Source organism: Ranitomeya variabilis, chromosome 3, assembly GCF_051348905.1.
Source record: "Ranitomeya variabilis isolate aRanVar5 chromosome 3, aRanVar5.hap1, whole genome shotgun sequence".
Taxonomy (NCBI): Eukaryota; Metazoa; Chordata; class Amphibia; order Anura; family Dendrobatidae; genus Ranitomeya; species Ranitomeya variabilis.
This window is the reverse complement of record NC_135234.1, coordinates 4,815,536-4,831,494: the sequence shown is the minus strand read 5'-3', so window position 1 is coordinate 4,831,494 and position 15,959 is coordinate 4,815,536. Positions and strand designations below refer to the sequence as shown.

The 15,959-nt window shown below is 60.0% G+C and overlaps 1 protein-coding gene across 1 annotated transcript in view; it reads left to right on the top strand.

Moving 5' to 3' along the window:
* Window positions 1-15,959, top strand: part of LOC143814893 (uncharacterized) — a 748,367-nt gene that overhangs the window by 640,486 nt on the left and 91,922 nt on the right. The gene's annotated exons all lie outside the window — the stretch shown is intronic.

Here is a 15,959-nt window from a genome sequence, read left to right as displayed (position 1 = left end):
TTAGCTGGGGTCACCAGGAGGTCAGATCCATTACGGATCCCCTCCTGGCGGACCCCAGCGCTAGTTGGAATGCATCCTTACCTTGCAATTGTAAAATAAATTTTGAAAAGTATTTTTGACATTTCCCAGTGAATGCATTTGTTGTGGTTGAAAGCAATGTTAAAGTTGAAAAACACTTAAAAAACGCTGCGTCTGAACTAAGCCTAAGAGGGAGAGGACATTTTCGGTCTGGGGTTAAATATTTGGCCTTACAGGCAAGTGATTAACCTACAAAGGATGGACCTTGACATATTTCGCAGCAAAACCCGTTTTGGTTTCGTTTTAATGTGTTTTTTGTGGCACCGGGAAAAATGGCATGAATCTCGGAAAAAAATGATTAAGGCCGGTTTCACACTTGCGTTGGTAGCAGCTGCGGACTTCCTCCGTGAAGCCCCGCCCTCCGCTGCTAGCTCCGCCTATTTCTGCATGCGGCCGGTATACAGCCTGTGTACCTATATTTAACATTAGGTACGCAGATGCTGCCGCATGCGTCGTTTTGACGATGCGGAGACCAGCGTAGGACGCAGCTTGTAGCAATTTTTTTTTTCTCCGAATCGTCAAAACGACGCATGCGGAAGCATCCGCATACTGCGGCACGACCTGCGTACCTAATGTTAAATATAGGTACACAGGCTGCATGCCGGCCGCATGCCGGCCGCATGCAGAAATAGGCGGAGCTAGCGGCGGAGGGCGGGGCTTCACGGAGGAAGTCCGCAGCTGCTACCAACGCAAGTGTGAAACCGGCCTAAGGCTGTGAACTAGGAGTCAGGAACGCTTCTAGGGCTTATCCCCATGATGTTCCTGTGTCTTTTGACCAGTGTTTCCATCATTTTCAGATGTTTTTAGAAATTAAAAGGACCCCCGGGGGGGGATCGCAGTAAAAATACTCGGGTCTCCCGTAGACTTATATTGGGTTCGCTGTTCTGGCCGAGTACCTGAGTATTCCAATTTGCTCGACCCGAGCAACGAGCACCCGCGCATTTTAGTGCTCGCCCATCACTATTCAGAAATTAATATTTTGTGTACTAACCATAATTTTTAATCACAGCTTTCATGCATCTTGGCATGCTTTCCAGCAGTGTTTCACACTGCTTCTGGCGCAAAAATGTAAGCAGTTCTTCTTTGTTTGATGGCTTGTGACTATCCATCATCCTCTTGATTACATTCCAAGTTTTCCAATTGGGTTCAGGTCTGGAGAATGGGCTGCCCATGACAGGGTTTTGATGTGGTGGGTTCTTAATTTTTTGCCAGAGCTGTATATATTACCCCAATTGCCACTGCACACATGCAATCAGGAAGAGCCGAGTCGATGCTCAAGAATTAGCGCTTCTAATAGATGCTCCATTTCTCGTGCAGCTGAGGACTAGTCTTATTAGTGTTGGTAGGGGCCAATATCCATGGACCTTCACAGCTTTTTAACATCAGCCCTTAGCTGTCTGTTTTGCCTTAGCTGGTTATTAAAAATGGAGGGGGCCCCAATTAATTTTTTGGGTGAGTCCACGCATTTTTTAATAACCAGCTACGAAAAAGCAGACAGCTGTTCACTGATTAATAGGCTGAAAAGGTAAATGTTTATTGGGCCCTTCCCAGCATAATGAGACCAGCTCACAGCCAATGTGGTCTCGAACTTTCGTGCTGTAAAATGGGGGTAGTAAGCGGTAAAGGTGAAAAATGGAACAAAAAGGGGGTAAGCAGGACAATAGCCCTGAAAACAAATATGGATAGTAAGATCACTTAAAATAACAGAGAATAAAAAGTAATAATAATAATCTTGAAAAAAAGAGGCATAGGTCCAAATGCAGGAGGAGGTGTAGTAGGTGGATGAGCTTGAGGCGAATGTGGCGATGAAGGTGGAAGAGGCAGGGGATGAGGTATCCAACAGTTTTTTTTTTTTTTTTTTTTTTTTTTTTTTAGGGACAGCACTTAGAAGAACATAATATAAAATAAAAAAGAACAATGTAGATACAGTAGTCGGATGTCCTAGTGGAGGATGTGGTGGTGTAGGTGGACTAGCAGGAGGTGGACATTGCAGTGTAGGTGGAAGAGGCAGGCCTGATGGTATCCAACATTATTTTTGTGGATTTTATTTCTCTGCCTTTTTGGTAAGGCCCCAAAATAAAACAAATGGCAAATAAAATATAACAATGTCTGGGTGCAGATGGTACATTTGTCTGGTTTGCCAAAGGCAAAGACAAGTCCTGTGGACTCCACTCCTGGTTTCTTTTAATGAATGCGAGTGCCCATGTTGGCTTTGGACAGGTAGATGCGCCCACGTGTGATATCCCCTGCTGTGATAAACACATGTTCCAACATTACACTTGCCACGGGGCATGCCGGCACTTCCAAGTCAAAAAGTACAAGCCTAGGCCATGTGTCCAGTTTGGAAACCAAGAAGTTAAATGGGCAGACCCAACTTAGTACATGCAGATGTGTGGACATAGACATGTACTCTTCCACCATGTTGTTAACGCTGGCACCTGGTTGTATAGACCGTATCAGATGGTGGTTCTGGATGCGGTGTCATGCTGATTAATTTTTTTCACATTTTAGCCATGTTAACCCTCCCTTCTGAGGTGGTGCCCCAGCTGCGTTGGCGACTTCCTCCTCCTCTGCGTTGGCGACTTCCTCCTCCTCTGCCTTGTGTTTCTTCTGTCAGGTGGGAACGCCGTCAGTAGTGCCCCTACCAGCATGTGCTTTTATTCACACATTTTGCCATCCCGCTCCAGTGATGGAAGTAATAATGGTACTTTGTCTTTGCAGCAGGGATGCAGCAGGGTGGCCACCCAGTAATCAGTAGGGGTATGATCTGGGCAACTCTGCGGACGTTGCGCAGGCACAGCAGACTGCATTGGCTCATTCCGCCCTCTCTCTGTTGGAGTCCCTCAAGGCTCTGTCCTGGGGCCCCTACTTTTTTCCATCTATACCCTTGGCCTAGGATAACTCATAAAGTCCCATGGCTTCCAGTATCACCTGTATGCTGATGACACTCAGATCTACCTCTCTGGCCCAGATGTCACCTCTCTGCTGTCCAGAATCCCAAAGTGTCTATCAGCCATATCCTCCTTCTTCATCTCTCACTTCCTAAAACTCAATGTAGACAATGCCGATCCCCCCTACCTGATTTATCTATTATGGTAAGCAGAATCACGTTCTCTCCCACACCTGAAATCCGCTACCTCACGGTAACTCTCGACTCTGTCCTGTCCATCAAACCTCACGTCCAAACTCTTGCCACCTCCTGTCGCCTCCAACTCAAACATATCTCCAGAATCCGTCCCTTCCTCTGCCCTCAATCTACTAAAATGCTTGTGCATGCCCTCATCTCTCGCCTCGACTATTGCAACACCCTCCTCTGTGGCCTCCCCGCTAACTCTCTTGCACCACTCCAGTCTGTCCTCAACTCTGCTGCCCGGCTAATCCACCTCTCTCCTCCCGTTTCTCCCCTCTGCAAATCCCTCCACTGGCTCCCAATTCCACAACGAATCCAGTTCAAACTACTAACACTGATCTACAAAGCCATCCACAACCTGTCCCCTCCCTATATCTCTGAACTAATCACCCAATATCTTCCCTCACGTAATCTTTGATCCTCCCAAGACCTCCTTCTCTCCTCCACACTTATTCGTTCCTCACACAACCGCCTCCAAGATTTCTCCCCAATATCCCCCATCCTCTTGAATTCCATGCCTCAACACGTCCGATTATCCACCCCCCTTGGATCCTTCAGACGGAACCTGAAAACCCATCTCTTCAGGAAAGCCTACAGCCTGCAATGACCATTCTGCCCCTCACCACCACCCGAGCTGCTGCACCCCCGACCTTTTGTCTCTTCCCCATAGAATGTAAATCCGCAAGGAAATGAAATTTCAACTCATAGCTGTCAAACAAGTTTATTACAAGACGAATAGTTAGAAATAAAAAAGAGAAATATATAAGTATGCATAAATACAAATCAATAATAAAGAGTTTTAGAAATCAAAACAATGAATTAAACATTAAAGACAAATTACAAAAAAGAAAAAACACATTTTGTACCAAAGTCCCCGTGCTTTAGCTGCAAAAATTGTATTGTGGTGCTTAAAGGCAACCTGTCACCCCCAAAATTGAGGGCGAGCTAAGCCCACCAGCATCAGGGGCTTATCTCCAGCATTCTGTAATGCATTCTGTAATGCTGTAGATAAGCCCCCGATGTATCCTAAAAAATTAGAAAAAGAGGTTGTATTATACTCACCCAGGGACAGTCCCGGTCCTGTCCGATGGGCATCGCGGTCCGGTCTGGCGCCTCCTATCTTCATCGGATGACGTCCTCTTCGTGGCTTCACGCTGCCGCTCCAGCACAAAGTACTGCAGTGTGCAGGCCCCAGGCCTCTCTGACCTTTCCCGGCGCCTGCGCACCGCAGTGTGAAGACAAGAAGAGGATGTCATCCTATCAAGATGGGAGGCCCAGGACCGGACCACGACTTGGATCGGACCGCCAGCGTGAGTATAATATAACCTCTTTTTCTCATCTTTTAGGATACATTGGAGGCTTAACTACAGCATTACAGAATGCATTACAGAATGCTGGAGATAAGCCCCTGATGCTGGTGTGCTTAGCTTACCATCGATTTTGGGGGTGACAGGTTGACAGGGGGAGAGCGGGGGAGACAGAGGGAGAGCGGGGGAGACAGAGGGAGAGCGGGGGAGACAGAGGGAGAGCGGGGGAGACAGAGGGAGAGCGGGGGAGACAGAGGGAGAGCGGGGGAGACAGAGGGAGAGCGGGGGAGACAGAGGGAGAGCGGGGGAGACAGAGGGAGAGCGGGGGAGACAGAGGGAGAGCGGGGGAGACAGAGGGAGAGCGGGGGAGACAGAGGGAGAGCGGGGGAGACAGAGGGAGAGCGGGGGAGACAGAGGGAGAGCGGGGGAGACAGAGGGAGAGCGGGGGAGACAGAGGGAGAGCGGGGGAGACAGAGGGAGAGCGGGGGAGACAGAGGGAGAGCGGGGGAGACAGAGGGAGAGCGGGGGAGACAGAGGGAGAGCGGGGGAGACAGAGGGAGAGCGGGGGAGACAGAGGGAGAGCGGGGGAGACAGAGGGAGAGCGGGGGAGACAGAGGGAGAGCGGGGGAGACAGAGGGAGAGCGGGGGAGACAGAGGGAGAGCGGGGGAGACAGAGGGAGAGCGGGGGAGACAGAGGGAGAGCGGGGGAGACAGAGGGAGAGCGGGGGAGACAGAGGGAGAGCGGGGGAGACAGAGGGAGAGCGGGGGAGACAGAGGGAGAGCGGGGGAGACAGAGGGAGAGCGGGGGAGACAGAGGGAGAGCGGGGGAGACAGAGGGAGAGCGGGGGAGACAGAGGAGAGCGGGGGAGACAGAGGGAGAGCGGGGGAGACAGAGGGAGAGCGGGGGAGACAGAGGGAGAGCGGGGGAGACAGAGGGAGAGCGGGGGAGACAGAGGGAGAGCGGGGGAGACAGAGGGAGAGCGGGGGAGACAGAGGGAGAGCGGGGGAGACAGAGGGAGAGCGGGGGAGACAGAGGGAGAGCGGGGGAGACAGAGGGAGAGCGGGGGAGACAGAGGGAGAGCGGGGGAGACAGAGGGAGAGCGGGGGAGACAGAGGGAGAGCGGGGGAGACAGAGGGAGAGCGGGGGAGACAGAGGGAGAGCGGGGGAGACAGAGGGAGAGCGGGGGAGACAGAGGGAGAGCGGGGGAGACAGAGGGAGAGCGGGGGAGACAGAGGGAGAGCGGGGGAGACAGAGGGAGAGCGGGGGAGACAGAGGGAGAGCGGGGGAGACAGAGGGAGAGCGGGGGAGACAGAGGGAGAGCGGGGGAGACAGAGGGAGAGCGGGGGAGACAGAGGGAGAGCGGGGGAGACAGAGGGAGAGCGGGGGAGACAGAGGGAGAGCGGGGGAGACAGAGGGAGAGCGGGGGAGACAGAGGGAGAGCGGGGGAGACAGAGGGAGAGCGGGGGAGACAGAGGGAGAGCGGGGGAGACAGAGGGAGAGCGGGGGAGACAGAGGGAGAGCGGGGGAGACAGAGGGAGAGCGGGGGAGACAGAGGGAGAGCGGGGGAGACAGAGGGAGAGCGGGGGAGACAGAGGGAGAGCGGGGGAGACAGAGGGAGAGCGGGGGAGACAGAGGGAGAGCGGGGGAGACAGAGGGAGAGCGGGGGAGACAGAGGGAGAGCGGGGGAGACAGAGGGAGAGCGGGGGAGACAGAGGGAGAGCGGGGGAGACAGAGGGAGAGCGGGGGAGACAGAGGGAGAGCGGGGGAGACAGAGGGAGAGCGGGGGAGACAGAGGGAGAGCGGGGGAGACAGAGGGAGAGCGGGGGAGACAGAGGGAGAGCGGGGGAGACAGAGGGAGAGCGGGGGAGACAGAGGGAGAGCGGGGGAGACAGAGGGAGAGCGGGGGAGACAGAGGGAGAGCGGGGGAGACAGAGGGAGAGCGGGGGAGACAGAGGGAGAGCGGGGGAGACAGAGGGAGAGCGGGGGAGACAGAGGGAGAGCGGGGGAGACAGAGGGAGAGCGGGGGAGACAGAGGGAGAGCGGGGGAGACAGAGGGAGAGCGGGGGAGACAGAGGGAGAGCGGGGGAGACAGAGGGAGAGCGGGGGAGACAGAGGGAGAGCGGGGGAGACAGAGGGAGAGCGGGGGAGACAGAGGGAGAGCGGGGGAGACAGAGGGAGAGCGGGGGAGACAGAGGGAGAGCGGGGGAGACAGAGGGAGAGCGGGGGAGACAGAGGGAGAGCGGGGGAGACAGAGGGAGAGCGGGGGAGACAGAGGGAGAGCGGGGGAGACAGAGGGAGAGCGGGGGAGACAGAGGGAGAGCGGGGGAGACAGAGGGAGAGCGGGGGAGACAGAGGGAGAGCGGGGGAGACAGAGGGAGAGCGGGGGAGACAGAGGGAGAGCGGGGGAGACAGAGGGAGAGCGGGGGAGACAGAGGGAGAGCGGGGGAGACAGAGGGAGAGCGGGGGAGACAGAGGGAGAGCGGGGGAGACAGAGGGAGAGCGGGGGAGACAGAGGGAGAGCGGGGGAGACAGAGGGAGAGCGGGGGAGACAGAGGGAGAGCGGGGGAGACAGAGGGAGAGCGGGGGAGACAGAGGGAGAGCGGGGGAGACAGAGGGAGAGCGGGGGAGACAGAGGGAGAGCGGGGGAGACAGAGGGAGAGCGGGGGAGACAGAGGGAGAGCGGGGGAGACAGAGGGAGAGCGGGGGAGACAGAGGGAGAGCGGGGGAGACAGAGGGAGAGCGGGGGAGACAGAGGGAGAGCGGGGGAGACAGAGGGAGAGCGGGGGAGACAGAGGGAGAGCGGGGGAGACAGAGGGAGAGCGGGGGAGACAGAGGGAGAGCGGGGGAGACAGAGGGAGAGCGGGGGAGACAGAGGGAGAGCGGGGGAGACAGAGGGAGAGCGGGGGAGACAGAGGGAGAGCGGGGGAGACAGAGGGAGAGCGGGGGAGACAGAGGGAGAGCGGGGGAGACAGAGGGAGAGCGGGGGAGACAGAGGGAGAGCGGGGGAGACAGAGGGAGAGCGGGGGAGACAGAGGGAGAGCGGGGGAGACAGAGGGAGAGCGGGGGAGACAGAGGGAGAGCGGGGGAGACAGAGGGAGAGCGGGGGAGACAGAGGGAGAGCGGGGGAGACAGAGGGAGAGCGGGGGAGACAGAGGGAGAGCGGGGGAGACAGAGGGAGAGCGGGGGAGACAGAGGGAGAGCGGGGGAGACAGAGGGAGAGCGGGGGAGACAGAGGGAGAGCGGGGGAGACAGAGGGAGAGCGGGGGAGACAGAGGGAGAGCGGGGGAGACAGAGGGAGAGCGGGGGAGACAGAGGGAGAGCGGGGGAGACAGAGGGAGAGCGGGGGAGACAGAGGGAGAGCGGGGGAGACAGAGGGAGAGCGGGGGAGACAGAGGGAGAGCGGGGGAGACAGAGGGAGAGCGGGGGAGACAGAGGGAGAGCGGGGGAGACAGAGGGAGAGCGGGGGAGACAGAGGGAGAGCGGGGGAGACAGAGGGAGAGCGGGGGAGACAGAGGGAGAGCGGGGGAGACAGAGGGAGAGCGGGGGAGACAGAGGGAGAGCGGGGGAGACAGAGGGAGAGCGGGGGAGACAGAGGGAGAGCGGGGGAGACAGAGGGAGAGCGGGGGAGACAGAGGGAGAGCGGGGGAGACAGAGGGAGAGCGGGGGAGACAGAGGGAGAGCGGGGGAGACAGAGGGAGAGCGGGGGAGACAGAGGGAGAGCGGGGGAGACAGAGGGAGAGCGGGGGAGACAGAGGGAGAGCGGGGGAGACAGAGGGAGAGCGGGGGAGACAGAGGGAGAGCGGGGGAGACAGAGGGAGAGCGGGGGAGACAGAGGGAGAGCGGGGGAGACAGAGGGAGAGCGGGGGAGACAGAGGGAGAGCGGGGGAGACAGAGGGAGAGCGGGGGAGACAGAGGGAGAGCGGGGGAGACAGAGGGAGAGCGGGGGAGACAGAGGGAGAGCGGGGGAGACAGAGGGAGAGCGGGGGAGACAGAGGGAGAGCGGGGGAGACAGAGGGAGAGCGGGGGAGACAGAGGGAGAGCGGGGGAGACAGAGGGAGAGCGGGGGAGACAGAGGGAGAGCGGGGGAGACAGAGGGAGAGCGGGGGAGACAGAGGGAGAGCGGGGGAGACAGAGGGAGAGCGGGGGAGACAGAGGGAGAGCGGGGGAGACAGAGGGAGAGCGGGGGAGACAGAGGGAGAGCGGGGGAGACAGAGGGAGAGCGGGGGAGACAGAGGGAGAGCGGGGGAGACAGAGGGAGAGCGGGGGAGACAGAGGGAGAGCGGGGGAGACAGAGGGAGAGCGGGGGAGACAGAGGGAGAGCGGGGGAGACAGAGGGAGAGCGGGGGAGACAGAGGGAGAGCGGGGGAGACAGAGGGAGAGCGGGGGAGACAGAGGGAGAGCGGGGGAGACAGAGGGAGAGCGGGGGAGACAGAGGGAGAGCGGGGGAGACAGAGGGAGAGCGGGGGAGACAGAGGGAGAGCGGGGGAGACAGAGGGAGAGCGGGGGAGACAGAGGGAGAGCGGGGGAGACAGAGGGAGAGCGGGGGAGACAGAGGGAGAGCGGGGGAGACAGAGGGAGAGCGGGGGAGACAGAGGGAGAGCGGGGGAGACAGAGGGAGAGCGGGGGAGACAGAGGGAGAGCGGGGGAGACAGAGGGAGAGCGGGGGAGACAGAGGGAGAGCGGGGGAGACAGAGGGAGAGCGGGGGAGACAGAGGGAGAGCGGGGGAGACAGAGGGAGAGCGGGGGAGACAGAGGGAGAGCGGGGGAGACAGAGGGAGAGCGGGGGAGACAGAGGGAGAGCGGGGGAGACAGAGGGAGAGCGGGGGAGACAGAGGGAGAGCGGGGGAGACAGAGGGAGAGCGGGGGAGACAGAGGGAGAGCGGGGGAGACAGAGGGAGAGCGGGGGAGACAGAGGGAGAGCGGGGGAGACAGAGGGAGAGCGGGGGAGACAGAGGGAGAGCGGGGGAGACAGAGGGAGAGCGGGGGAGACAGAGGGAGAGCGGGGGAGACAGAGGGAGAGCGGGGGAGACAGAGGGAGAGCGGGGGAGACAGAGGGAGAGCGGGGGAGACAGAGGGAGAGCGGGGGAGACAGAGGGAGAGCGGGGGAGACAGAGGGAGAGCGGGGGAGACAGAGGGAGAGCGGGGGAGACAGAGGGAGAGCGGGGGAGACAGAGGGAGAGCGGGGGAGACAGAGGGAGAGCGGGGGAGACAGAGGGAGAGCGGGGGAGACAGAGGGAGAGCGGGGGAGACAGAGGGAGAGCGGGGGAGACAGAGGGAGAGCGGGGGAGACAGAGGGAGAGCGGGGGAGACAGAGGGAGAGCGGGGGAGACAGAGGGAGAGCGGGGGAGACAGAGGGAGAGCGGGGGAGACAGAGGGAGAGCGGGGGAGACAGAGGGAGAGCGGGGGAGACAGAGGGAGAGCGGGGGAGACAGAGGGAGAGCGGGGGAGACAGAGGGAGAGCGGGGGAGACAGAGGGAGAGCGGGGGAGACAGAGGGAGAGCGGGGGAGACAGAGGGAGAGCGGGGGAGACAGAGGGAGAGCGGGGGAGACAGAGGGAGAGCGGGGGAGACAGAGGGAGAGCGGGGGAGACAGAGGGAGAGCGGGGGAGACAGAGGGAGAGCGGGGGAGACAGAGGGAGAGCGGGGGAGACAGAGGGAGAGCGGGGGAGACAGAGGGAGAGCGGGGGAGACAGAGGGAGAGCGGGGGAGACAGAGGGAGAGCGGGGGAGACAGAGGGAGAGCGGGGGAGACAGAGGGAGAGCGGGGGAGACAGAGGGAGAGCGGGGGAGACAGAGGGAGAGCGGGGGAGACAGAGGGAGAGCGGGGGAGACAGAGGGAGAGCGGGGGAGACAGAGGGAGAGCGGGGGAGACAGAGGGAGAGCGGGGGAGACAGAGGGAGAGCGGGGGAGACAGAGGGAGAGCGGGGGAGACAGAGGGAGAGCGGGGGAGACAGAGGGAGAGCGGGGGAGACAGAGGGAGAGCGGGGGAGACAGAGGGAGAGCGGGGGAGACAGAGGGAGAGCGGGGGAGACAGAGGGAGAGCGGGGGAGACAGAGGGAGAGCGGGGGAGACAGAGGGAGAGCGGGGGAGACAGAGGGAGAGCGGGGGAGACAGAGGGAGAGCGGGGGAGACAGAGGGAGAGCGGGGGAGACAGAGGGAGAGCGGGGGAGACAGAGGGAGAGCGGGGGAGACAGAGGGAGAGCGGGGGAGACAGAGGGAGAGCGGGGGAGACAGAGGGAGAGCGGGGGAGACAGAGGGAGAGCGGGGGAGACAGAGGGAGAGCGGGGGAGACAGAGGGAGAGCGGGGGAGACAGAGGGAGAGCGGGGGAGACAGAGGGAGAGCGGGGGAGACAGAGGGAGAGCGGGGGAGACAGAGGGAGAGCGGGGGAGACAGAGGGAGAGCGGGGGAGACAGAGGGAGAGCGGGGGAGACAGAGGGAGAGCGGGGGAGACAGAGGGAGAGCGGGGGAGACAGAGGGAGAGCGGGGGAGACAGAGGGAGAGCGGGGGAGACAGAGGGAGAGCGGGGGAGACAGAGGGAGAGCGGGGGAGACAGAGGGAGAGCGGGGGAGACAGAGGGAGAGCGGGGGAGACAGAGGGAGAGCGGGGGAGACAGAGGGAGAGCGGGGGAGACAGAGGGAGAGCGGGGGAGACAGAGGGAGAGCGGGGGAGACAGAGGGAGAGCGGGGGAGACAGAGGGAGAGCGGGGGAGACAGAGGGAGAGCGGGGGAGACAGAGGGAGAGCGGGGGAGACAGAGGGAGAGCGGGGGAGACAGAGGGAGAGCGGGGGAGACAGAGGGAGAGCGGGGGAGACAGAGGGAGAGCGGGGGAGACAGAGGGAGAGCGGGGGAGACAGAGGGAGAGCGGGGGAGACAGAGGGAGAGCGGGGGAGACAGAGGGAGAGCGGGGGAGACAGAGGGAGAGCGGGGGAGACAGAGGGAGAGCGGGGGAGACAGAGGGAGAGCGGGGGAGACAGAGGGAGAGCGGGGGAGACAGAGGGAGAGCGGGGGAGACAGAGGGAGAGCGGGGGAGACAGAGGGAGAGCGGGGGAGACAGAGGGAGAGCGGGGGAGACAGAGGGAGAGCGGGGGAGACAGAGGGAGAGCGGGGGAGACAGAGGGAGAGCGGGGGAGACAGAGGGAGAGCGGGGGAGACAGAGGGAGAGCGGGGGAGACAGAGGGAGAGCGGGGGAGACAGAGGGAGAGCGGGGGAGACAGAGGGAGAGCGGGGGAGACAGAGGGAGAGCGGGGGAGACAGAGGGAGAGCGGGGGAGACAGAGGGAGAGCGGGGGAGACAGAGGGAGAGCGGGGGAGACAGAGGGAGAGCGGGGGAGACAGAGGGAGAGCGGGGGAGACAGAGGGAGAGCGGGGGAGACAGAGGGAGAGCGGGGGAGACAGAGGGAGAGCGGGGGAGACAGAGGGAGAGCGGGGGAGACAGAGGGAGAGCGGGGGAGACAGAGGGAGAGCGGGGGAGACAGAGGGAGAGCGGGGGAGACAGAGGGAGAGCGGGGGAGACAGAGGGAGAGCGGGGGAGACAGAGGGAGAGCGGGGGAGACAGAGGGAGAGCGGGGGAGACAGAGGGAGAGCGGGGGAGACAGAGGGAGAGCGGGGGAGACAGAGGGAGAGCGGGGGAGACAGAGGGAGAGCGGGGGAGACAGAGGGAGAGCGGGGGAGACAGAGGGAGAGCGGGGGAGACAGAGGGAGAGCGGGGGAGACAGAGGGAGAGCGGGGGAGACAGAGGGAGAGCGGGGGAGACAGAGGGAGAGCGGGGGAGACAGAGGGAGAGCGGGGGAGACAGAGGGAGAGCGGGGGAGACAGAGGGAGAGCGGGGGAGACAGAGGGAGAGCGGGGGAGACAGAGGGAGAGCGGGGGAGACAGAGGGAGAGCGGGGGAGACAGAGGGAGAGCGGGGGAGACAGAGGGAGAGCGGGGGAGACAGAGGGAGAGCGGGGGAGACAGAGGGAGAGCGGGGGAGACAGAGGGAGAGCGGGGGAGACAGAGGGAGAGCGGGGGAGACAGAGGGAGAGCGGGGGAGACAGAGGGAGAGCGGGGGAGACAGAGGGAGAGCGGGGGAGACAGAGGGAGAGCGGGGGAGACAGAGGGAGAGCGGGGGAGACAGAGGGAGAGCGGGGGAGACAGAGGGAGAGCGGGGGAGACAGAGGGAGAGCGGGGGAGACAGAGGGAGAGCGGGGGAGACAGAGGGAGAGCGGGGGAGACAGAGGGAGAGCGGGGGAGACAGAGGGAGAGCGGGGGAGACAGAGGGAGAGCGGGGGAGACAGAGGGAGAGCGGGGGAGACAGAGGGAGAGCGGGGGAGACAGAGGGAGAGCGGGGGAGACAGAGGGAGAGCGGGGGAGACAGAGCAAATCGAGAAAAAGGGTTTTTTTTTTTTTTTTTTTAAGTAATTATACTCATCTATCTGACATTATCAGATGCACACGGTGTCATCCCTTTGGGTCCTCACATGGATTGCGGGGGCACCGCCATTCCACTTGGTGAAAAGAAGTCCAGTGATGTAATGACATCTGCAGGGAGGTCACTGCTCTGGGGGGCACAGGATGGGGAAAAGTCACAACACCTAGAATAAAACAGAAAAAAAAATCATGCAGAAAACTGGATACAAGTAGTGGCTGACACCAGTGGCCACCGGGCTAATACTGAGCAGCACAGCGTGCGAGGGGAGAATAAAGCCAGGGATCTGGAGACATTGTTGTAAAGCTGTTTCGCTCCCAGAGGTCATAGGTCAGTCATCAACCTGACAGCAGGTGTCCCCAATAATAATAATATTAACAGGACCGACTCCTCACCATCAGGCAGAGATTCTCATGCCAAGTAATATAAATCCCTCAGATCTCCATCATCATTCATCCCCTCCCCTGTTCGCCCCCACACACAGCACTATACTTCCCTGCACCCCCCCCCCCCCGCAAGTGACATCACACACACTGACCTGCACAGCACGTGACATCAGCCCCCACACCACACAGACCCATGCGAGTAACATCAGCTCCATTCTGCAGGTAGACCCCCCTGCACGCAGATCCCCCACGCAGGCAACATGACCCCCTTCCCAACAGACTCCAGCACACACCCTCTCTTCCCCAGAAACCTGCAGCCCCTCTTCACAACAGACACCCAGCCCAGCTAGCAAGAAACATGACCCCCTTCCCACTGAGACCCCCAGCATGCAGTCACCCTTCCCCAGGCAGGCCCCTCCAGCACGCAGTCCCATGCAAACAACATCTCCCCATTCTCCCCAGGCAGCCCCATGCAAGCAACACCACCCCATTCTCCCCAGGCAGCCCCATGCAAGCAACACCGCCCCATTCTCCCCAGGCAGCCCCATGCAAGCAACACCACCCCATTCTCCCCAGGCAGCCCCATGCAAGCAACACCGCCCCATTCTCCCCAGGCAGCCCCATGCAAGCAACACCACCCCATTCTCCCCAGGCAGCCCCATGCAAGCAACACCACCCCATTCTCCCCAGGCAGCCCCATGCAAGCAACACCGCCCCATTCTCCCCAGGCAGCCCCATGCAAGCAACACCACCCCATTCTCCCCAGGCAGACTCCCACTTACCTGATCTATGACTTTGGAGAATGACCCCTATAATACCCCAAATCTTGCACAAAAATCCTCGAAATCCAGCCATGACATCCACAGCCTCCTCCTGTCTGCTCTGCTCTATGGAGGAAGAGGCAAATCCTGCACAAAACACTCCAAATCCAAATCCTGCACGAAATCCCGCCATGACATCCACAGCTTCCTCGTGTGTGCTCTGTCTGTTCTATGGAGGAAGAGGCACCGCCCCTTCCGGTCACATGGGCAGAGGTCCTTTAGCCGACTTGGATTTAGCCTCTACCTTATGTGGAGGCGGCTCTGCAGGTGGAGGGTCCACACAGACCTGGAGCAGGTAAAGACCCCAATATCCAGATTTGTGCCTTCTGATTGGGGGAACTCTCAGCTCTACTAATCCCCGGACAGTTCTGCCCTTTATGGAGGTGACAGGAAGTCTGTGTAGTGACTGTAGCTTCATAGTATCAGCTCCAATCCAATGGGGAGAGAGCGATTCCCCGAAGGGTCTCAGACTGTGGGGGCCGCAGAGAAACGTTACATTAGGGGGTTTTGTGGAGGAAACGTGTTAGTCTAGTAGCACAGGGCCCGTTTCTTGGCCCCCACACAGGGTAATGTTCCCACAGTACCGCCATCCCCCCCACACAGTATAATGTTCTCACAGTACCACCATCCCCCCCACACAGTATAATGTTCCCACAGTACCGCCATCCCCCCCCCACAGTATAATATTCCCACAGTACCGCCATCCACCCCACAGTATAATGTTCCCACAGTACCTCCATCCCCCAACACAGTATAATGTTCCCACAGTACCGCCATCCCCCCCCACAGTATAATATTCCCACAGTACCTCCATCCCCCAACACAGTATAATGTTCCCACAGTACCGCCATCCCCCCCACAGTATAATGTTCCCACAGTACCGCCATCCCCCCCACACAGTATAATGTTCTCACAGTACCACCATCCCCCCCACACAGTATAATGTTCCCACAGTACCGCCATCCCCCCCCACAGTATAATATTCCCACAGTACCGCCATCCACCCCACAGTATAATGTTCCCACAGTACCTCCATCCCCCAACACAGTATAATGTTCCCACAGTACCGCCATCCCCCCCCACAGTATAATATTCCCACAGTACCTCCATCCCCCAACACAGTATAATGTTCCCACAGTACCGCCATCCCCCCCACAGTATAATGTTCCCACAGTACCGCCATCCCCCCCCCACAGTATAATGTTCCCACAGTACCTCCATCCCCCCCACACAGTATAATATTCCCACAGTACCGCCATCCCCCCCCACACAGTATAATATTCCCACAGTACCTCCATCCCCCCCCACAGTATAATATTCCCACAGTACCTCCATCCCCCCCCACAGTATAATGTTCCCACAGTACCGCCATCCCCCAACACAGTATAATGTTATCACAGTACCGCCATCCCCAACACAGTATAATGTTATCACAGTACCGCCATCCCCCCCCCACAGTATAATGTTCCCACAGTACCGCCATCCCCCCCCCACAGTATAATGTTCCCACAGTACCTCCATCCCCCCCACACAGTATAATATTCCCACAGTACCGCCATCCCCCCCCACACAGTATAATATTCCCACAGTACCTCCATCCCCCCCACACAGTATAATATTCCCACAGTACCGCCATCCCCCCCCACACAGTATAATATTCCCACAGTACCGCCATCCCCCCCCACAGTATAATGTTCCCACAGTACCGCCATCCCCCCCACAGTATAATGTTCCCACAGTACCGCCATCCCCCCCCACAGTATAATGTTCCCACAGTACCGCCATCCCCCCACAGTATAATGTTCCCACAGTACGCCATCCCCCCCCCACAGT